This window comes from Rana temporaria, chromosome 2 (genome assembly GCF_905171775.1).
Source record: "Rana temporaria chromosome 2, aRanTem1.1, whole genome shotgun sequence".
Classification (NCBI taxonomy): Eukaryota; Metazoa; Chordata; class Amphibia; order Anura; family Ranidae; genus Rana; species Rana temporaria.
Genome location: NC_053490.1, coordinates 424,554,435 through 424,577,712, shown reverse-complemented (window position 1 = coordinate 424,577,712; position 23,278 = coordinate 424,554,435).

Below are 23,278 nucleotides of genomic sequence, written 5' to 3'. Positions count from 1 at the left end.
GTATGAATCCTGAGGGGAAAGTCCCCGCCGGATTTTAAACAAAAATCCGGCATGGGTTCCCCCCTCGGGAGCATACCGGGCCCTTAGGTCTGGTATGGGTTGTAAGGAGAGCCCCCCTATGCCGAAAAAACAGCGTAGGGGGTCCCCCTACAATCCATACCAGACCCGTATCCAAAGCACGCTACACGGCCGGCCAGGAAAGGAGTGGGGACGAGCGAGCGCCCCCCCCTCCTGAGCCGTACCGGGCTGCATGCCCTCAACATGGGGGGGTTGGGTGCTCTGGGGCAGGGGGGGCGCACTGCGGCCCCCCCACCCCAGAGCACCCTGTCCCCTGTCCCCATGTTGATGAGCACAGGGCCCCTTCCCGACAACCCTGGCCGTTGGTTGTCGGGGTATGCGGGCGGGAGGCTTATCGGAATCTGGGAGCCCCCTTTAATAAGGGGGCCCCCAGATACCGGCCCCCCACCCTAAGTGAATGTATATGGGGTACATCGTACCCCTACCTATTCACCTGGAGGCAAAAAGTTAAAGTTAATAAACACGACACAAGGGTTTTTAAAATAATTTATTAGTCTGCTCCGGAGGCCCCCCCTGTCTTCTTTATTAGCTCTTTCACCAGGGGGGCTTCTTCTTTGACGTCTTCGGGAGGGGGCCGCTCTTCTTCGCCGCCGTCTGGTTCTCTTCCACCGCCGGGGGGGCGCTTTTATAAAAGCGCCCCCCCCGCGGGTTTCCTCCGACGTCTTCGCCGGGGGGTGGTGTGCTTCTTCTTCCGCTATCCGGGGGTCTTCTCCGCTCTCCGGGGGTCTTCTTCTATGTTTGCCGCTCTCCGTTGTTGACTCGGCGCACCCCGGTTCTTCCTCCCGCTGTCCGGTGCCTTCTCCTTCAGCCCCTGTAGGCAGACAGGATTCCAGCAAACATTTGTCTGACAGACCGTTTCCCAACGAACAACTGTTTCCTGGTCTTGCTTTAAAACAGTCCGCTGGAACCGTGTCCGCTCGGACATGTTCGGTCGTCTGTACACAAAAGCAGCGTACAAAAAATCCTGTGCATGCTCAGTCAAAATGAGGAGACAGGAGCGCTCGTTCAGGTAAAACTCGCGTTTGTTTGGGATATGGCACATTCGTCATTTGAAAGCTTTTATTCTAGCAAGAGAACAATGACTTAAAACGACGCAATAAACAACAGTTTATTGCGTCGTTTTATTCATTGTTCTCTTGCTAGAATAAACCCGCTCTCTTGCTGATGCAATTTCAACTGAGTTGTCCCATACTGAAATGTGACATTTCTTGCTTGTGATGTAATCATTTAAAAATGTTTTCTAGGCCAGACGTGTGTTTTTGTTGGTGGTCCTCCATTTTTTTTCCTTTTATTTTTGGAAAGGAATGTTCATCTTTTTTTTTTTTTGGTGTGTTTCTAGTTATGTCACCATTTTGTTCATTTTGTTATTACATGTTATATTTAGTTTTTAGTGCATTTTTTTTTTTTTTGGAATATTTAACCATGTTGGCACACCAAATGTCCCCCCCCCCCCCAAGGAGTTTGTGTCCTTTGTAAATGACCCATTGTATTTTTTTGTAATGTTTGCTGCCTAATAATCCCCACAGTATAACAAACAATAGACAGGTTTTCAAATGAAAGCAAAAAGCCATTTATTTTGGCAAATGTAATCCAAAAAAATAAACAGAACGGCAGCACTAGAACAGATAGCAAACTATATGCAAACTTGCATTTCCAACATGGTGAAGGATAAACTACCAAACCTCAGGAGGCAAACTAAAAAATCTGATGAAGCAGCAGCACAGAACCAAAGGAACCCAAACTGGTAGTCCAAACAATATGTCCTTTGTGTGGAAGGAAATGGAAGGCAGGGAATCACCGTTTCCTCCTCTTTCCAGCCTTCCCTCCAGGCTGCCTTCCAGCGGATCTTACACGGGCTCTTGCAGGTGTGGACGATGTGGCAGCAGGAGGATGGTGTTCAGCAAGCCGGGCCGGGTCACATAGCCCAGTGTCTGGGGTCAGCAGGTCCTTCTGCATCCACCAAAGGACCTGGTTGATCAGGCCCTTTGCCAGTCTTCTCTGCTCCTCCCCCCCTTCATTTAAATCGTGTGCCAAGGAGGCACTGTAGGCCTCCGTGGGGTTGAGGGGGGCCCTCATGATGGCGCTTGCCTCCTGGATCATGCGGAGGCTTGCCTCCTCCACAGGCCTCAGCTGCCTCCTTCGGCCTGATGGCCTCACCTGGGGGGGAGAAGACTGGCTGGTGGTGGTTGTCCTGGGTGGGGGGACCTGCTGCAGGCCACTGGGCCCGGCCTCCTCCTGGCTGCCACTGACCCCGGCCTCCTCCTGGCTGACAGAGACGGGAGGATCTGCCACCTCCTGGCTGATCTCTTCTTCCTGTGTCTAAAAAAGGGACATGTTTTACTATTTCGCCAAATCAAAACACACACATTTTCATGTTTTTCTTTTATTATTTTTGGTTCATTATAACTTGAATAGACTCTCCTTCTGACCCCTGCAGTTGTCATCCCTGACACCTATTTGTCTGGCGACCTTTTTTTTTTGGTTTTCCCAGCTTGGCTTTTCTTTTACAATATCAACTCATTAATCCACCAATAATTATTTACGCCAGAAATATATAGCAAACTACTATACCTCCTCATCGAAGGGTGGCAGATCTGCCTCTCTGTCAGCCAGGCCCTCTTCTTCCGACTCTGCAGGGCTGTGGTCATCTGGGGAAGGTCCGCTGGAAGGTAGCGTGGAGGGAAGGTTGGAAGCAAGACTAGACATCGATTTCCTGCCCTCCATTTCCTTACGCAAAAAAGACATCTGTTTGTAATACCACAGTTTGGGTTCCTTTGCTTGTGTTGCTGCTGCTCCAGACTTTGTATATTTTTTAGCTCTGTATGCTCCTGGCACCCATGTTTGCATATAGTTTGCTAGCTCCTCTAGTGCTGCCGCTCGTACATCTTTATTGCAATATAAAGAGTTTTTGGAATCCCACAGGATGGGCGTGTCTTCAAATTTGTCAAGTAAGGCCTCTATTGCTTCCTTCGTTTGGAGGAGGTCCATTTCCCGGCCTTATTTGCTGATGTGATTTTTGAGTCTAGATTAGCAAAACATAAACCAAATAAAACTAGATATTAAAAAGGCTCAGCGTTCACCTTGATATAATATGTGTCTCTAAATTTATGACCTATATATAATTACAAACACAGTGTCTCTTGTTGTAAAAATGATGGCCAGCTCGGCCGCATTGGTTGTACCAAACATTGATTTGCTACATGCAGACCCTTTGGTAACATTGCAGTAAATAATTGTAATATAGAAACATAAACAATGCTTACAAATGAGAGCATTCATCTAGGCACTCTTTCATGTGTAGATATCCTGCCCCTGAGCATGGATGACATAAAAGACACTTCCTAATGACCTCTGTACAACCAACACTGAACAATACTTTGCCTGATCTGAATACACCATTCAAAAAGATTTAAATGAGGTACAGCATTGTTCACATCTATATTTTGTGAGGTGTCCAAAAGCATTTGGATACCAAAATAACATTGTGGTACTCAAGAGACAGAATAGCTTAAAAAGGGTGCAACCAACAGACCAAACCCCCATCCCATGGCTCTCCATTTTCTAGGCCTCTGCTGATCCCATTTTGAATTTCCTTACCTTCCTGTCTCTCGCTCCTCGTTTCTCACGCTCGCCTAATTACCGCGTAACCTGTGTAATCACGGCGTGCGCCTTTTATACACTCCGCGTATGTATGAAACGCCGCCCTCGTCACCTTTGCCATGCCCCTAATCAATGTGTTTCGGAAATATGGCGTTAACTGTGTATGTTCTGGAATCGCTCGAATAGTCTCCGCGTAACCTACGTAAACACGTTGTTTGCATTCTCTACACTCCGCGTATGTATGAAACGCCGCCCTCGTCTCCGCCCATGGCGGAACATTTCCTCTTTTCCCCGCCCATAATCTCTGTGGGAAGGAAAGATGGCGATGTCACACGAGCGGGCACGATGCTCTCAGGCCGCAAGTGAAGGGACAGAGGCAGGGACGTCCCGATCCAGGCAAAGAAGATACAAAGCCACTAATATGCGGTTCGACGAAATGGTGGAGTTAGTTTCCATCATGCGGAGGAAGGACTATGATGGTGAATTAGGGCCATACAAGACCCCTAACCGCCGAAAGGCACACATTATGGACAAGGTGGCGAGGAGAATGCAGGAGATGTTTGGGGTCACCAGGTCCAAAGAACAGCTCAGGAAACGCTGGTCCGACTTGAAATTGAGGGAGCCACATCAGATGAAGAAGATCCTTAAAATTCTGCGTAAAAGTAAGTTAATATTTTTGGGGTTGGGGGGGGATTGTCTGCAAGAATGTGTTGACATGTATATTTCGACATCTGCCTCCTTGGCCTGCTTGTACTTTTGAAGACATGTTGAAATTGAATGTTTTTTACATAAATACCAACCTTTTGAAAATAGTGTTCTTAGTAAACCGCGTAACATCACATCGTTTATCATAAATGCAAGGTTATTCCAGGAACAACACACCTGGACATGGCTCACTGGCCAAAAACTTGGTTTGCAAACATTGTGTAAAAGCTAGTTCTGACAAATCAAATTAAGAGAATGTGAAAGGCAAACAGGATTCATTCTCAACACTGATAATAAAGCAGATGTTTTCCCATCTGCAATGCAGACCACCTGTGTCTCCAAAATAAATGTCAATTTTTTGGTAGGGTCTCCCAGAAATAAAGTTTAGGGGGGGACATCCATGTGTGTCACTTTGCTAAAAAGGGGCAGGATCAGAGCTTAGCATAGAAGTCTGTCAAAAATGTAGGTTTGGTGAAAGAAAAAACTAAATAAATGAAAGCCTCTTCTAAGCAATGTATGCGATTTCTGCTCTCCAATATCTGTGTGCTGATGAGTATACCTTTTGTTTTGTGTTATTTAGGGGAAAGAAGACGCCAGCATTTGGAGGAGGCAGAGAGGGCCAGACAAGGCCAAAATCTTCCATCTCGCCATGTGGAGGAGGAGGAGGATGTGGAAGGACAAAAAACAAAAGAACAAAAGCTGGACAGCCGCACTCCAAAATTTTCTTTAAAAGAGATGTCTTTATTTTCAACTGTGCATACAGTCACTGCAAGCCCACAAAAATCAGTATGGCCAACGTTTCGCACTGGCGTCAGTGCTTAGTCATGGCCAGTGTGAAACGTTGGCCATACTGATTTTTGTGGGCTTGCAGTGACTGTATGCACAGTTGAAAATAAAGACATCTCTTTTAAAGAAAATTTTGGAGTGCGGCTGTCCAGCTTTTGTTCTTTTGTTTTTTGCCATTACCGCATTGCCAGCACCCTGGTGGTTCAACAACCCCTGATCATCACGAGGCTCACCTGGAGAGGTGAGAATTCTGTCAGGATGTGGAAGGAGAGGAGGATGTGGAAGGAGAAGAGGATGTGGAGGAGAGGAGGATGTGGAAGGAGAAGAGGATGTGGAAGGAGAGGAGGATGTGGAAGGAGAAGAGGATGTGGAAGGAGAGGAGGAAGGAAGAAAGGAGGAAGGAAGAGAGGAGGAAGAAGTAATTTTGGATTTAGAATTTATAGCAGATGAAGGGCAAGTTGAGGAAGAAGAATTTGGCGAATTGGAAGAAGGTGGATTGATGGATGAAGGATGAGTCGAAGATGATGGGGAAGTGGTTGAAGAAGGAGTCATGGAAGATGATGGGGAAGTGGTGGAAGAAGGAGGAGTGATAGAAGATGGCGAAGTTGTGGAGGTGGAAAGGAGAAGACCATCAGGTCAGTGTCACCCCAGCTTTATTTGGCAAAACATATGTAGATAGGCCTCATAAAATATTTTAGTTTTGATTGCCCATTTTAATTATTTTTAGGGGATGAAGATGGTGTTGCAAATTTTTCGCGTGCAAGTGCTGCTATAATTATTCAGCAGGTAATGGAGTGCAGCACTGAAATGGACAATATGCGGGAAAGGATGGTTGTCATGGAACAGAATGTAACAAATGTCCTTTTGGAGTGCAGCACGGAAATGGACAAAGAATGATGGTCATCGAAGCAAATTGTAAAAATATTATTGACATGATGGGCCGTGCCAAAGACTGAAACACCCCCTGCCCATCCCCCGCCCCCACAACCATTTTTACTTTTTGAATAATGAATACGCCAAAATTTGAAGATGCACACACAGTGTGCCAACATGTGCTATCTGCCATCACAGAATATCTAGTGTCTGTGCTTTGTGGGTCCAACCCCCTCCTCCATCCTCAAGTAGTTGAGAGGAAGGGTTTGCTCCCACAAAACACAGACATTGATCACCCATGATGTCAGATAGCACATGTGGCCATTTACTAAAAAGTTTATACCATAAACAATCAAATGATAAACACCAAACAAAAAAAATATATATATATATATATATATATATATATATATATATATATATATATATATATATATATATATATATATATATATATATATATATATATATATATATAATTATATATCTTAAAAAAGCAAAAATTTAGGTAAGTCTATATTTTACACCAAAATCAAAAACAAATAATATATTTTTTCATTTAAAATTTAACTACAAAAAATAAGAACAAACCCCAAAAAAATATATTTTTTAAAAAAGAGAAAAATATAACATTTCGAAAAATCTAAACAAAATATTTAACAAAAAAAAATATATTTTATTTGGAAACAAAAGGTCCAAAAAAAATAACTATTTATTTTGTTGAAAAAAAAAACAGCCAAAAAACACCAAATAAATGGCGGCAAACACTCCACAAAAAAAAGATTACCTATATATCTCTAGATTTTTTTAGTTTATTGGCCAAAATGTAACTACATTATATATATATATATATATATATATATATATATATATATATATATATATATATATATATAAAAAAGAAATAGAACTATATTTGATAACCAAAAATGTGAACTTGTTTAAAAATGTATATTCTTGAGAATATTTTTTGGGAAATAAAATAAAAAATAAATAAAAAAAGGACTAAAAATATTGTAGACTCCTAAGTCCAAAAGCAGGGAGTCATTTAAAAAAAACATTTTTTGTGTGGTCATGAACAAGCAGAAAATAAAAAGCTTGACCTCAAAATTTGAAAATGGAGTGGCTTCTTATTTCTAGAGTCAATACCCAGTTTGGGGATGAGTGAATATTGTGCAATTGTGGTGATTTAATAAAACTAGAGAACTAAATGTGTCAATAGAAGTGCAATAGTTAGTTGTTCCTCCTCAGTAAGCTGTTCCAAATGACTTTCCACCGCTCGGATGATGGTGGAAAGCTTACTGAGGAGAAACAGGAAGTGAGAAATTCAAACAAAGAAAAAAAACATTTAGAAGGGAAATTGAAGGAAAAGGTAACTGAACCAACAATGCACAAGCTTAAAGGAACCAATTTAGAAAATAAAAGATGAACCTTTACAACCCCTTTAAGCCAGTGATAAAAAAAGGACCAGTGGGACCATACCAGGAGGTTGGCATACATTCTATCAGAGTACAAGATTTCAAAACTCAAGTTGAGTTTTTCCAAATCGGAATTACAGTATAGTGAAAAAATGCCTAATGCCCTGTACACACGATCGGTCCATCCGATGAGAACGGTCTGATGGACCGTTTTCATCGGTTAACCGATGAAGCTGACTGATGGTCAGTCATGCCTACACACCATTGGTTAAAAAAACGATCGTGTCAGAACGCGGTGACGTAAAACACAACGACGTGCTGAAAAAAACGAAGTTCAATGCTTCCAAGCATGCGTCGACTTGATTCTGAGCATGCATGAATTTTTAACCGATGGTTGTGCCTACTAATGATCGTTTTTTTTCTATCGGTTAGGTATCCATCGGTTAAATTTAAAACAAGATTGTTTTTTTTTAACCTGTGGATAAATAACCGATGGGGCCCACACACGATCGGTTTGGTCCGATGAAAACGGTCCACCAGACCGTTCTCATTGGTTTGACCGATCGTGTGTACGCGGCATAAGTGTGGCATATTGTAGCGCAAAGGACAGCATGTTCCTAGTGGTATACAGCACGTAAGGGTGAACCCTTGGAGAGGGTTTAGATTTATGAATATCTATGAACTTTTGTATATACACAGTGATACCGCAGATATCAAGGATTGCACAGTAACATATGATATCTATGCGAAGAGGCAGATTAAAGCTTTCATGTGATCCTCACATTTATGTGTCTAACAAATTCTCTTTTTGGACATTGTATGTAAAAACAGAATAAGAGATCTCTTTTTTTTAGGATGATTTTACTACAAGGTATTGACAGGTCTTTATATAATTGTGACAATTCTATTTTGTGGAATACAAACTCTTTTTTAGCTATACTGTATATAGGGAAGACCAAGAGCACTTTTGCATTTAAGTTTTGTGCCATGACTTTTCATATGTGCAAAAAAAGAAGTAATGTGATAAATGCAATTTCAATTTTTTATCATAATTTTGTTATTTATACAGTAGGGTATTCTTATTTTTACATTGGTCTGGTAGATGTTTTTTTTTTGTTCACTTCTACTGACTGTATATGCTTTATTATACATGCACACGTCAGATTTGGGAACATTTTTGTTAGTTGATATTTCCCTTAATATCACACTACGATGAAAGTTGTCAGGTCATCTTCACACTTATTTGTATTTAAATCCTTTAAGTCCTTTTGTTGTAATGTTGTATTAAAACACAAAATAAGAAATCTCTTTTCTTAAGAATGACTTGTAATAATAGGGATTGACAGGTCATTCATAATTGTAACAACTCTATTTTGATTTCATTATAATCTATTCATGCGCATTATGAACTCTTTTCCAGCTATAAATAGAGGAGGCAGAGGAGGTTTCTAGTTGTAATGGGAGGTTCTGAACCTTTTTATGTATGGTGTGTCATAGGGGCAATAAAGAAGTAGTGTGATAAATGCAATTTCCATTTTTTTTGTCATAATTTATGCTATTTATAAATTATTATTAATTTTATATTATTCTGTTGTAGTTTGGTAGACAGGTTCTTTCACTCTTCTTTTCCATAGCGGGATATAGACAAGCAGCCATGAGCTTGTTTCTGAATTGCTCTATGGCCTTTTTGTGAATGTGTTCTGGGTGGCTCTACAGCTGCCTGATCCCTTTTCTAATGTGCAGAATGTGTGCCTCCCTGTGTGGAACTACTCTGAGTACTATCTTGATATGCCTTAATGCTGGCCTGAATAAACACAAAGATGCATGCATGGGGTACATGAGTTGAGAGTTGAGTTGAGAGGTATCTTAATATAGCGCGGTCTTACCCCGAAGGGTCCCGACGCGCATAGCAGAGTTCCTGGGAAAAGAGGACTTAGGAACCAAAAGCAGCACAGAGCAGTAGAAAGGGTGGACGAGAGAGGCTACGCAGGAAAGGCTTGCGTGAAAAGGCAAGTCTTTAGTAACCCATGGAAGACTGGCATAGTAGGGGCCTCCAAAAGTCAACCAAATGATGATGAACCCAGAAGACTGGTGAAGATGTCAAGGGTGACAAGGGAGCATTTTTTTTCTACTATTTTATTGTATTTTTTTACAATTTTTTTTTATTTTTTTTACAATTTATATATTTTTTAATAACTTTTTACATATTTTTTTAGGACCTCCACTGGGGAACTTTGGTGCAATATTAGGGGTCTGAACAGACCAATAATGTTTCACTTTTTAAACAGAGAAAGGGACTGGGGACAGATTTATCAGTCCCTTTCTCTGCAGCCTCAGCTGCAGCTGGAAGGGGAAACCTGACAGTGATGCGGAGGGTGAGGGAGGCACACAGGAGCAGGGGACAGAAGGACAGTGATAGAGAGGCAGTGGGAGCGGCATGTGGATCAACGAATGCCCTCCATTTCCCTCATGCAGCCGCTAAATGTCTGTGGGAGGTAGAGGAGGATAAGTGGGCATTCAGTGGCTACATGGAGGGATCGGTTCCCCTCCTATCCAGGTGTACAAGGGGGCTGCATAGGCCCCCTGGAGCATAGGGCAACCTTTGTATGTACACCCCTGACTGAAGCTGCAGACTTTAGTTCTGCTTTAGAGTGTATTTCCACTTCAGCAGTCAGACTTGAGAAAGCCCCACTAAATGTTGTTACCTGTTTCCATTCACACAGCATACCTAAAAGTATTTATTTTTATTTTTGTTTGAAGCAGGCCTCTGAACAAGTTGAAAGCTACTGCATAATTTCACACTGAGTTTTCCCTTATTAAAGAGGAAGTAAACACTGATGGGTTTTACTTCCTTTATTGTTTCCTGCAAAGTTAAAGCATAATAATGTGCTAGTATGCATTGCATACTAGCACATTATGTGACACTTACCTGCAAACAAAGCTCACATTGTCCCTGCTGAGGGCAGCATCCACGTTTGCCCCCTTTTCCTTCCGGGGCCGCAGACTCTGGCTCGGTGACTGGCCGGAGTTGTGTGATGTCACTCCCGCACATGCGAGCAGGAGCCGCCAGTCACGGCACTCGCTAATGAAGAAACGGCACGGAGGGCTGTTTCTTCACAGCGCATGCGCCAATGACATCACAGGCGCAGTACAAAGTAAATCTCTCCTAAACGGTGCATGTTTAGGAGATATTTACTGTATCTATAGGTAAGCCTTATTATAGGCTTACCTATAGGTACAACTTGAAAATGGAGGTTTACAATCTCTTTAACCAGTTCCCGACCCCCGCATGTACATATACGTCCACAATATGGCACGTACAGGCACATGGGCGTACACGTACGTCCTCGCCTATTAGCGGGTGGGGGGTCCGATCGGGACCCCCCCCGCTACATGCGGAGGTCGGGTCCGCTCGGGGAGCGATCCGGGACCACGGCGCGGCTATTTGTTTATAGCCGCTCCGTCGCGATCGCTCCCCGGAGCTGAAGAACGGGGAGAGCCGTGTGTAAACACGGCTTCCCCGTCCTTCACTATGGCGGCGCATCGATCGCGTCATTCCCTTTATAGGGAAGACACGATCGATGACGTCATTCCTACAGCCACACCCCCAAACAGTTGTAAACACATACTAGGTGCACCCTAACTCCTACAGCGCCACCTGTGGTTAACTCCCAAACTGCAACTGTCATTTTCACAATAAAGAATGCAATTTAAATGCATTTTTTGCTGTGAAAATGACAATGGTCCCAAAAATGTGTCAAAATTGTCCGAAGTGTCCGCCATAATGTCGCAGTCACGAAAAAAATTGCTGATCGCCGCCATTAGTAGTAAAAAAAAAAAAAATAATAAAAATGCAATAAAACTATCCCCTATTTTGTAAACACTATAAATTTTGCGCAAACCAATCGATAAACGCTTATTGCGATTTTTTTTACTAAAAATAGGTAGAAGAATACGTATCGGCCTAAACTGAGGAAAAAAAATGTTTTTATATATGTTTTTGGGGGATATTTATTACAGCAAAAAGTAAAAAATATTGCTTTTTTTTCAAAATTGTCGCTCTATTTTTGTTTATAGCGCAAAAACTAAAAACCGCAGATGTGATCAAATACCACCAAAAGAAAGCTCTATTTGTGGGAAAAAAAGGACGCCAATTTTGTTTGGGAGCCACGTCGCACGACCGCGCAATTGTCTGTTAAAGCGACGCAGTCCCGAACTGTAAAAACACCTTGGGTCTTTAGGCTGCATATTGGTCCGGGGCTTAAGTGGTTAACCTTCAATGCAGAAGGCCAGCTTCTAAGTCTTTAATTCTTCGTCAGCACAGTACAGACTGCCCTAATTATTGTAAACCTTAACGTAGGACTATAGGCAAAACTTAGCACCATCCTAATTGGTGCAATGCCGCACTGATTACATAAAGTAGTTTCTGTACTACTTTTTGCGATTTCGTGGTGCGATTTCTATTGACATCTGTGCAGAAACCCGCACATATGTCTGTGAAATTGTAGCCGAAATTCAGCTGAACTCGCACAGCTTCATTCCCGCAGCTCAGTGTGAACCTGGGCTAAGAGAGGGCTATAACCACTGTTAGATTTGTATTTATTTTTTGCCATGTGTGTCCCATTTCTCTTAACGTCCTGTCCCAAAGCCAAAACAGGAAGTGAGAGGAAACTCAAATTAAGGTAATCTCTTGGGGCCCTCCGGGTCACCAGAACAAGTGACCCCAATGGAAGATTTTCCCTCTATTACTTTTCTAGGGACAGCTCATAATTTGGGATTTTCTTTTACTTTCACTTTTAATGACAATTGTAAACGGGACAAATTGAGATAGTGACTCTCCCTAATGGGGGCATAGATAGCAATAATAACCTTATAGGTGTTTTACTCGATGTCCACTTTGTCCAAAAAAAATGCCTTTCGTTTACATTAATCCCCCAGCCCCTCAAAAGTAAGGCCTCGTACAGACGAGAGGATATCCGCTGGAAACGGTCCGACGGACCGTTTCCAGCGGATAAATCCTCTGGCGGATTTTGATCTGATGGCTGTACACACCATCAGATCAAAATCCCCGCGGAAAACATCCGCAGTGACGTGGCCGCGACGATGACGCGGCGACGTGCGCGACCCTGGAAGGTAAATACTTCCACGCATGCGTCTAATCAATATGACGCATGCGAGGTATGGGATCGGACAGACTTATCCGGTGAGTCTGTACAGATGACCGGATAAGTCCGGCGGACTGGATTCCGGCGGATAGGCATGCTAAGAAATTTTTATCCACTGGGAATCCGTCGGCTGGATTTTTATCCGCTGGGAAATGTCTGCTCAGACGTACACACGACCGGATCTATCTGCTGGAACTGATACGCGGATCAATCCCAGCGGATATATCCGGTCGTGTGTACGGGCCCTAAGAGAAAAGGAAGCTAAGAAATAAGGATTTTTCAGTCCTGGAGTTTTCAGAAAAGGGGATTTGAAAAGGTAAGCAGCAATTTTTTTAAATATTTTTTTGTATAGTTGTTAAAATGTGTTTAAATACTGTAGGTGTTATCCCAATTTAGCTGCAAAAGTGGAAACACACTTTAAATCACATTAACCACTGCCGTCATACACCAGGCTGATATAACTACTGTTCAATGTCAAGAGTGCCCAAGGGTGACCCAGTGTTCAATGATGCATGGACAACAAAACAAAATAGTCCACCTGGAAATCTAATCTGACCTTTTCATTTACTGTGTACTACATCAATACGTCAATTTGTTCTAACACTGCTCAACAGTTCTCCCAGCAGAATATGTTTTGCTTTGTTATTCTGTGCACTTGTCTATATTTTTATGTACCTGTATTATTTACCTTTGTTTGTCTAGAGAATTCTTACAACTAGAACCCAAAGTTTCCTGGCTTAAAGTGGAGCTCCACCCTCTTTGACTACCTGGCTTCATCCCCTGTAGTTCTGTCTCCTTAAATAGATTTGGGATATTAAAAAAATGTTGGTAAAAAACTCACTGTTCAATTAATAATCTATTTGTTATTCCGGCCTCAGCGTGTCATCTACTGACCGCTATGCCTCCTGGGAGATGTTTGTCATCAATCCCAGGAGGCCGTGGGCCGTAGCATCGTGGAGACGACAGCCGGGCTAATTACAGTCTGTGCACAGGTGAGAGGCATCCCCCCACTCAACAACTGTCCCGCAGTGGATTTTTTAAATTTTGGGAGGTATGGTTTACCTAGCGTCCAAAGGAGTAACATCCCTGGGGGGGGATAAACTATTTGAGAGCGGTAAGTGTCGTGGATAATCCTGGGGGTCAAAAGTATGATGGGCGTAGTGACAGTGTGATGGGTGCAGTGACAGCGGCAGCGTGATGGGTGCAGTGACAGTGGCAGCGTGATGGGCGCAGTGACAGCGGGAGCGTGATGGGCGCAATGACAGCGGCAGCGTGATGGGTGCAGTGACAGCGGCAGCGTGATGATGTGCGGTGCGACATGTGATGTGATGGGGGACAATGTGCGGTGGGACATGTGCTGTTATGGGGGACAATGTGCGGTGGGACATTTGCTGTGATGGGGGACAATGTGCGGTGGGACATTTGCTGTGATGGGGGACAATGTGCGGTGGGACATTTGCTGTGATGGGGACAATGTGCGGTTTGCTGTGATGGTGGACAATGTGCGGTGGGACATTTGCTGTGATGGGGGACAATGTGCGGTGGGACATTTGCTGTGATGGGGGACATTTGCTGTGCTGGGGAGGAGATGTTTACATAGCTCTGACACTAGAGAGAAAAAAAAACATGAAACTGAAACTTATTACAATGCTTGTGTAGCACTGAGCATGTGCGAGATTTGCAAGTCTGAAATCCAGGAAGACATACAGTCTGGCTTCATGATGCCCACACTTAAGATGGCCACAGTCTATTTCTAGTTTATAAACTTTCTAAATGCTGTAACAACCCAACACAGACCTTAGTTTATAGACTAACTTTCCTGGAATACATTAAGCTTGTGTATTACAGGGGTATGTATATTTAAAAAGTGTAATTGTGGCCGGAGCTCCACTTTAAGCTGAAAATAGATGGGTCAGTTTTTTCACCGAACAAAAAAAAACTGAGCCGATTCCCCCATCCACACATTCGATCTGAATGGAGGGAATTCTTTTCGCTGTGTCATTGTATTCTGACATTTGGGAGACTTCCCTGCAGTCAGAATACAGAGATCAGCCCTGCAGTCTACTGCCTGCAGCACTGATCGATCAGCTAAAATCAATCAGTAGATCAACTTCTGTTCAACCGCAGTGGCCACTCATGGATTGAAATTTGTCCAGGCCTTGCTGAATTAGCTAAACTTCGATCCATGTATAATCAGCTTTAGACTCTTCTTTTATATATGGTTTGTGGTGTATTTGGTTGCCAGGTCATCAACTAGCCAGGATATTGGCAGTGCAATAGAGGGAGAATTAGCAGTGCCTGTGCACCTGCATGTTTAACCAGCATGTCTGTACACCTCCTTCTGTAACATCTCCACTCATTTGATGTGATTAGCCTACTGTCACGGCCACAGTGAGGCTAAAATTGATGGGCACAGTGAGGCTGCAATTGATGGGCACAGTGAGGCTGCAATTGATGGGCACAGTGAGGCTTTTTTTGGGGCACAGTGACTCTGTATTTTATGGGCACAGTGAGGCTGTATTTTATGGGCACAGTGAGGCTACATATGATGAGCACAGTTTTATCTAGTAGTAAGGATACATAGTCACCTGATAAATGGCTATTTACAGTCTTGCATTACTAACAGTTTCATTTTTCGGTTTGTTTGCCTCCCCCCGAAAAAAAAATGGAGCATAAGCCGCCACTGGTAGTGTGGAAAGTAATAGTTTTATAAATCGTTGACTTTTTTGTCCAGTAATCTCGGAGAAGTAAATGCCTTAAGATACAGCAGCTAACACGGAACAGTTTTCTGTATAGCAAAATTAAACAAATATCTCAATTTCTATTTCAGATGTGTGAACTTTACCTAGCTGTCAATGTGATTAATGGGTCTTTCACATGAGCTAAATTTTTTTAGCTTGTTCATTTCAAGATTAGTGGTGCCTTTACCGCTTAGAGCTTGAAAATCTCTGTGACTGCCAGTGCAGAGTTTTATCAGTTATGAACACTTTACTGCTCATTACAGATGAACGGATCCTGTCAATGCTCCCGATGCTTCTTAGTAGGATACTTCTGTGTCTCATTTAGATTCTGCTGCAACCTAGCATGCTTTGAACTTTAGGGCCCTTTTACTTGGGCGATCCGATAAGGTCCACCTGTCAGTTTTTCAGACATTCCTGATCAGAAGGTTTAAGCATTCCTATGAACCAACCGGCCTTCTAAAAAAATGTAGAAGAACTCTTCCATTTGGGCAGACCTGATCGGATGTAAACGAACAGCGGACCATAGAGAAGAGCGGGCTTTGCATAAACTGATCAGACATGGACCTGTCACATGCACTGCTCTGCTATGATCAGCAGGGAATGCGTTTACAGATCCCCTGCTGATCAGAACGGATGGCGCCTGTGTAAAAGCGCCCTAAATGTTCCATACAGTAGATATGTCCCACAGTGGTCTTGGGTATAATTATCTGCTGGGAAATTCGCAGTCACACCTGTAGCTAACCTTCTAAACCTATTAATTACCTTGAATGCTGTATAAGGAACTGCTTAGCTCCAGCAAAATGCCTGAGTGAATACCTCCCCTTAAGACCTTGCTCACGCTTGCTTTACTCTATGAAACGTGATCCATGTTCAGATTACTCTTCAGAGAGCAGGTGGCAAGGAGACGTATTGACTCCTCACTACTTGCTTTAACATCTTGATCCCCACACTAGCAGACTGCAACTGTGGGGGGTTGCAGAGCAGCTGCATTCACATGAATGGGTCGCGAGTGGTAGCTTCTGATGAAAGCTACTAATTCCTACCACTGCCGCAATCACTTTTCAGAGGGTATTTGACAGGCAGTAAGGGGTGTTATGTTGTCTTTTTTCCCCCAGACTTAACCACTTGTTTTAGCCCTTAAGATCCTGTATCACCTGTTGAATAAGTTCATTGAGTAGTACTGGGGTGAACGTGTGGTGGGAGAGGAGGCATTGGTGAGTCTGCATTGCTGGGCACTGGTCAGGCTGCATAGATAAGCACAGCTGAGCCCTGCATTCTTTATGTAGTGCACTCTTGATCTCTGCACTCTGTTTTTTCTCGGTCCTATCCTCATTAAATTTGGCAGTCATATCTCAAATAAATTCTAAACAGCATCTTTTTTTTTTAATCTTCATTTATGGACGAAATGTGAGAAATAATGTATATATCATATAATCATTCCATAAACACGTACCACATACACTACATATATCATTTGAGGAAAATATGCTTAAAAAGAGTTTTACCTTTTGCAAATAAAATTAAAAAAAATATGTGCCCGGATTTCATTTTAAAAATGGAGGCAACTGTGGAGCTAAAACAATGGACTCGGGAGAGGGCATCTGCATTTTGATGCAGTTTCCCGGGCCCATGCTCCACTACAAATTTAAACTCCTGGAGCGCCAGGAACCAACTAGTAATCCTGGCATTAGCCCATTTACCTTGTCTCATCCATGTTAAAGGGGCATGGTCAGAAATCAGCCCAAACTTTCTCCCCAAGAGGTAGTATCTGAGGGATTCCAGAGCCCACTTAATGGCCAGACACTCTTGTTCAATTATAGCATAGTTTTTCTCCGCTGGTGTCAACTTCCTACTGAGGAAAACTACCGGGTGCTTCTCACCGAGAACAACCAGTGACAACACTGCTCCCAATCCTACATCAGAAGCATCAGTCTGGACAACAAACTCTTTTGAAAATGTGGGTGCTATCAGGACAGGGTGTTGGCACAGTGCCGACTTGAGCTCCAAAAAAGCCTTCTTAGCGCCTGCATTCCACTCCAGACCGATTTCATGCCCTTAGTCAGATCGGTCAATTAAGCCGCCAATGTGGCAAAGTTGGGTACAAACCTCCTGTAGTATCCCACCATGCCCAGGAACGCACGTACCTGCTCTTTTGTGAGGGGGGGGGGCAATTATGCCTCTACCTTGCTGACCTGAGGTTTTCACCACCCGTCTACCCACGATATAGCCCAGGTATTTCAGCCCCTCCATTCCCAAAGCACATTTTTCAGGGTTTATTGAAAACCCCTCCTTCCAAAGAGAGTCCAGCACTGCCTGTACTTTGGACAAGTGTGATTCCCAGTCATTGCTAAAAATGACAATGTCGTCCAAGTACACTGAGGCATACTCACAGTGAGGTTGTAAAATGCTATCCATTGCTCTTTGGAACGTGGCTGAAGCAGTTTGCAGTCCAAAAGGCATTCTTTTGTACTGAAAACTCCCCTTTTGGGTAGAAAAGGCAGTTTTCTCTCTAGCAGCCTTAGTTAATGGCATTTGCCAAAACCCCTGGGTAAGGTCTAATGTAGTGATATACCTGGCTGGACCAAGTCTCTCAATAATCTCATCTACCCGGGGCATGGGGTAGGCATCAAACCGTGAAACTTCATTAAGTTTCTGGAAATCATTGCAGAATTGCAAAGTCCCGTTGGGCTTTGGTACCAACACAATCTGGCTTGACCACTCACACTGCGAATTTTCAGTAATCTCCAGGTCTAACATCTTCTTCACTTCCTCTGAAACGACCTTCCTTTGAGCCTCTGGAATGCGGTAGGGCCGGACAAAAACTTTGACTCCTGGTTTTGTGATAATATCATGCTCTATGATACTAGTTAGCCCTGGCAAGTCTGAAAATATCTCTTTATTTCTCTGCAAGAACTCTTTTGCCTGCTGACTTTGGATTTTAGACAGGGTATTTGCTACTTGGACACTCTCCACCCCAACCTGAGGCTCAAGTCTTGCAATAGCCAGGGAGGTCGCAGGTTCCCTGTCTGTCCAGGGCTTTAACAAGTATACATGATATATCTGATAAGGTTTCCTTTTGCCTGGCTGGTGGACTCTATAATTTAGCTCTTCCGCTTTTTCCACAACTTCAAAGGGGCCTTGCCATCTGGCCAAGAATTTACTTTCCACAGTGGGAATCAACACTGCTATTTGATCCCCCCATTTGGAAGTGCCTTATTTTGGCAGCCCTATTTTAGACACGTCGTTGAGCCTCCTGGCTGTTTTTTGACTAGTGGCATCACAGTTAGGATCCTTTCCTGCATTTGGGAGACATATTAAAGAACACTCTTTTGCTGAATAGGTTCACTTTCCCATTCCTCTAACAAAGTCCAGTAGTCCATAAGGTTTCTGCCCATATACCAACTCAAAGGGCGAAAACCCAGTGGAGTCTTGGGGCAATTCAGGATAGCAAACACGAGAGCTGGTAACAGGCAGTACCAGTCTTTCCCATCCCTTTATACCACTCTCTTGAACATAGACTTAAGGGTCTTATTAAAGTGTTCTACCAACCCGTCCATTTGTGGATGGTAGACCGATGTGCGCAGCTGTTTAATCCGGAACAGCTTGCACACATCGGCCATAACCCTCGACATAAACAGGGTTCCCTGGTCCGTGAGTATTTCCTTGGGAAAACCAGTCCTTGTAACAACTTGAATAATTCCCAGGATATCGGGTGGCATAGTCGAGGATCACCAGTATGTAGGAATGACCTTGAGCCGATTTTACCAAGGGACCCACTATATCTATGGCTATCCACTTAAATTAGACCTCAATTATGGGCAGAGGGACCAAAGGGCTCCGGAAGTGAGTCACCGGAGCGGTCAACTGACAGGTGGGACAAGAGGTGTAGTATTTCTTTACCTCTGCTTTCAGACCTGACCAGAGAAAGTAGTGGCCCCCAAAACACCCTCCCCATGTTAAGGGCATGTGGCCTGGTATGGTTTAGGACGTGGGGGGGGGGGGGGCGCTCGCTCACCCCCCATCCTGTACTCCAGGCTGCATGTTCGGATAAGGGTCTAGTATAGATTTTAGACATGTGCACACTGAAATATTTAGTTTCTGAATTTCGGTTTCATCCAAAAAATGTATTTTGCTGCGGCACGGTTATACACATCACACAGATGTGCCACTTTACAGGCAGACTAAAGCCCTGTACACACAATCGGATATCTGATGGAATCTAATCCGATGGATTTTTTAGTTGGATATCCGATGAAGCTGACTTTCATCAGACTTGCATACACACTATCAGACTAAATTCCGACCAAAACGCGGTGACGTAAAACACTACGACTAGGCCGGAAAAAATTAGGTTCAATGCTTCTGAGCATGCGTCGACTTGATTCTGAGCATGCGTGGATTTTTCTCCGATGGAGTTCCACACAGACGATCTGACTTTTCTATTGTTTTTTTAGGCATAGGAAAAATTTAAAACATGTTCTATTTTTTAACACCGATGGGAAAAAAGACCGATGGGGCCCACATACGATCGGTTTGTCTGATCTTCCGATAATGAGTCCATCGGTCTGTTTTCATCGGACAAGCCAATCGTGTGTACACGGCTTAAGTGGACCCCCCAGGCATAATATTTTAAGAATGTTTTAATTTTAATTGTTTCACTTTAAGCATTTTTTAAATTACTGTTCCTGAAAAAACGGCCGTTTTAAAACCTTTTTTTTTATATTGATACATGTCCCCTAGGGCAGTACCCAGGTCCCTATACACATTTTATGACAAATAACTTGCATATAAGCCTCCAATTAGGATTTTGCAGGTTCTAGCCCCATTTGCATGTCCGCCCAGTTTCTGAGAGTTGAAGTCCTAACGGCTTTAATTGGGCGCTATTTTCATGCACTGCAGGATCGCATATCGGTGCTATAGTAAATGACCCCCACGGACTCACTGTTTGAACAATTTGACCTTAGCGCAATACTTTTTTTATGATTCTGCAAACTCTTATCACTGATAACCCATAAGGGAAGATCGTATCATACTTAAAGGGTAACTCCACTTTTGTGGGGAGAAAAAAGCATTTATAAAAAATATAGCATATACAATTGCGACTCAAGTCATATTTTAGTTGAATGTTATTAAAAATTACCTTTCCTTTTCAATCTGCAGCTCTGTATTTTCTGTAAAATACAATGCAATATGGCTACCTGGAGGTGTTCTGTACTGGGAATGTGTACAGAACACCCCCCCCCCCCCCAGAAATATAATCTCCTGCTTGTGTGATTGGCTCACTGATTTTCCCAGAAGTCTAAATTATAAAATGCAAGTCAGATTTCAGGCTTCCCCTGCAAGAAAAAAAATTGTTTTGGCGAGGCACTCCCAAAAGGAAATCACATCTTAGGCCCCATACACACGATAGAATTTATCCGCAGATACGGTTCAGCGGACCGTATCCGCGGATAAATCCTCTCTAAGATTTCAGAGGATTTCAATGCGATGGCGTGTACACACCATCGCATTGAAATCCGCGCTGAAATCCTCTGCCGATGACGTGTCGCGCCGTCGCCGCTATTATGACGCGGCGACGGGCGCGACGCTGTCATATAAGGAATTCCACGCATGCGTCTATTCATTACGGCGCGTGCGGGGAATCCCTTTGGACGGATGGATCCGGTAAGTCTGTACAGACGAGCGGATCCATCCGTTGGAATGGATTCCAGCAGATAGATATTCTGTGCATGTCGACAAATATTTATCTGCTGGAAATCCATTCCAGGGGAGATTTATCTGCGGATAGATATCCGACGGAGTGTACACACCATAGGATCTATCCGCAGAAACCCATTTGATGGGATTTATCTGCGGATAGATTCTATGGTGTGTATGGGGCCTAAAGGAATTCAGGCCATGCAATTTTTCTCATTAGAGCCCTGCAGGTGCAGCAGCTGGTTGATAATTAAGAAGTCACTCCGATTTAAGATGCACGTTGCCATACTTTATGCAAACATTAAAGTTTCTCCTAAGCAGTCCCTTGTCAACCAGGATGTATTTTTTAATAAATAAGTCATCAATAACAACCAATGGGCACATTGAACTTTTAAAGTGTTTGTTAACCCAAGAAAAAAAATCAGATCATGGTGTCGCAAAACAGATTAAACAGCACAGTGCTTGTGCTGTGTAATCTGCCCCCTATAAACTAAAAAAAAAAAACTTCCACTTCCTGTGTCCCCCCTCTCTGTACTGAGCGTGGAAATCAGGGCTGCTGAGCACCATGGTCAGAGTGCGTCGCTCCGTTATACGCAGCTGTCCTCTCTCCCCCTTACCCCCTCCTCCTTGCCTGTCAGCTCCCTCTCTGTGTCCTTGTCTTCGCCCTCAGCTGCTATTATTAAAAAAAACTACAATGGTCACTGCCAGCCCCTCTGTTTAGAGTTAACAAACACTTTAAGGAGACATGTCGCCCCTTAACATTTTTGTTATATATTTTTTTTTTCAATATAGTAGGCAGCAAGCTAAGAGTGACAACATTTTGACTTTTCTATATATTATTCTTCATCTTTTTCTGGAAAGTAGGACAAGCAAAGTCGAACAATTTAGAGTCATTAAAAGAATAGGATCAAAGGGTACTTTTTATGTTGAAGCTTCTTTGAATGAAGTACCTTCATAAACTTCAAAGACTAAGAAGAGTACATTAAGGAAGAATGTTTTACATCATGGCTGATCAGAACAGGAAGATAATATACAGTATGTGACTAAAGCCAAAATATCACCTTTAATCAATGAGCTATAGCAGCAATACCAGCTGATGTCACCATTGAGCAGCATACAGTAATCAGGTAAACTATGTAAACCTATACCTCTTCTTTTCCCTTTTGAGTGTCATGGGTATACCCAGGGCAGGACTTAGGGTTGTGGGGGCCCCTGGGCTTAATCATCGAAGGGGCCCTCTGGAGCAGAGAAGCGGGGGGGTTGGGTTGTTACTACCGCCAACCGATCATAGTTGTTGAGGTGGGGCAATGTGCCGACTGCTCATACTTGTTGGGGGGGGGTCCGCAGACCGACTGATCAAAGTTGTTGAGCGGGGGGGGGCAGCCGCTGGATGGACTTCTTACCTCTTCTCAGGGCTGCCTTCAGTAATTTTTGGGCCCCTTACACAGCTGCAGTGAAGGGACCCCTGGGGCATCGAAGTTGTTGAGCTGGGTTTGGGGGGGGGCTGCCGAAGTTGTTGAGCGGGGGGTGCTGCCGAGATTCCCGTGAATGGGGGATTGCCGCAAAAATGCGGGAGGGGGTTGCCGCGATTGCAGCAAAATTGCGGCAGGGGTTGCCGTGAATATGCGGCAGGGGATTACTGCGATTGCCGCAAAATTGCGGAAGGGGGTTGCCATGATTGCTGTGAATGGGGGTTGCCGCGATTGGGCCCTGGGCTCCTTTTTGGGCGGGGCCCATGGTAAGTCTGGCCCTGGGTATACCATATTTTGATGCATCTTCCTGGATGATGTAGGAAAGTCAGTTTTCTTTTAACTGAAATTCCCTGCATGAAAATTCCTGACTGACGATCACTGCCTCATCACAACACAAAAGTCAGTTCTATCAAGCATACACAATTTTTTGGAGATTGTTTTATTTAATCACAACAGGCATAACACGACACTTTATCTGAGCACCACAAACCAAAAACGCTATTTGATTCATTTTTTAATGTGGAAAACTCCCTCATCCATCCATGTCTCCATCTTGTGGCCATCTTGTGTAAGGGCAGATGATTCATGTAGAATTTACTTCCAAGAATCCATCTGCCCTTAGCTCAGGCATGCAGGCAGGAGGGTGTGCTTAGCTGGGAAAACCCTTCCTCCCCTAGTGAAAAATACTGGGATGTATGCCATCATTCACCTAGGCCTGGAAACCAGGAGGTAACTGAAAAAAT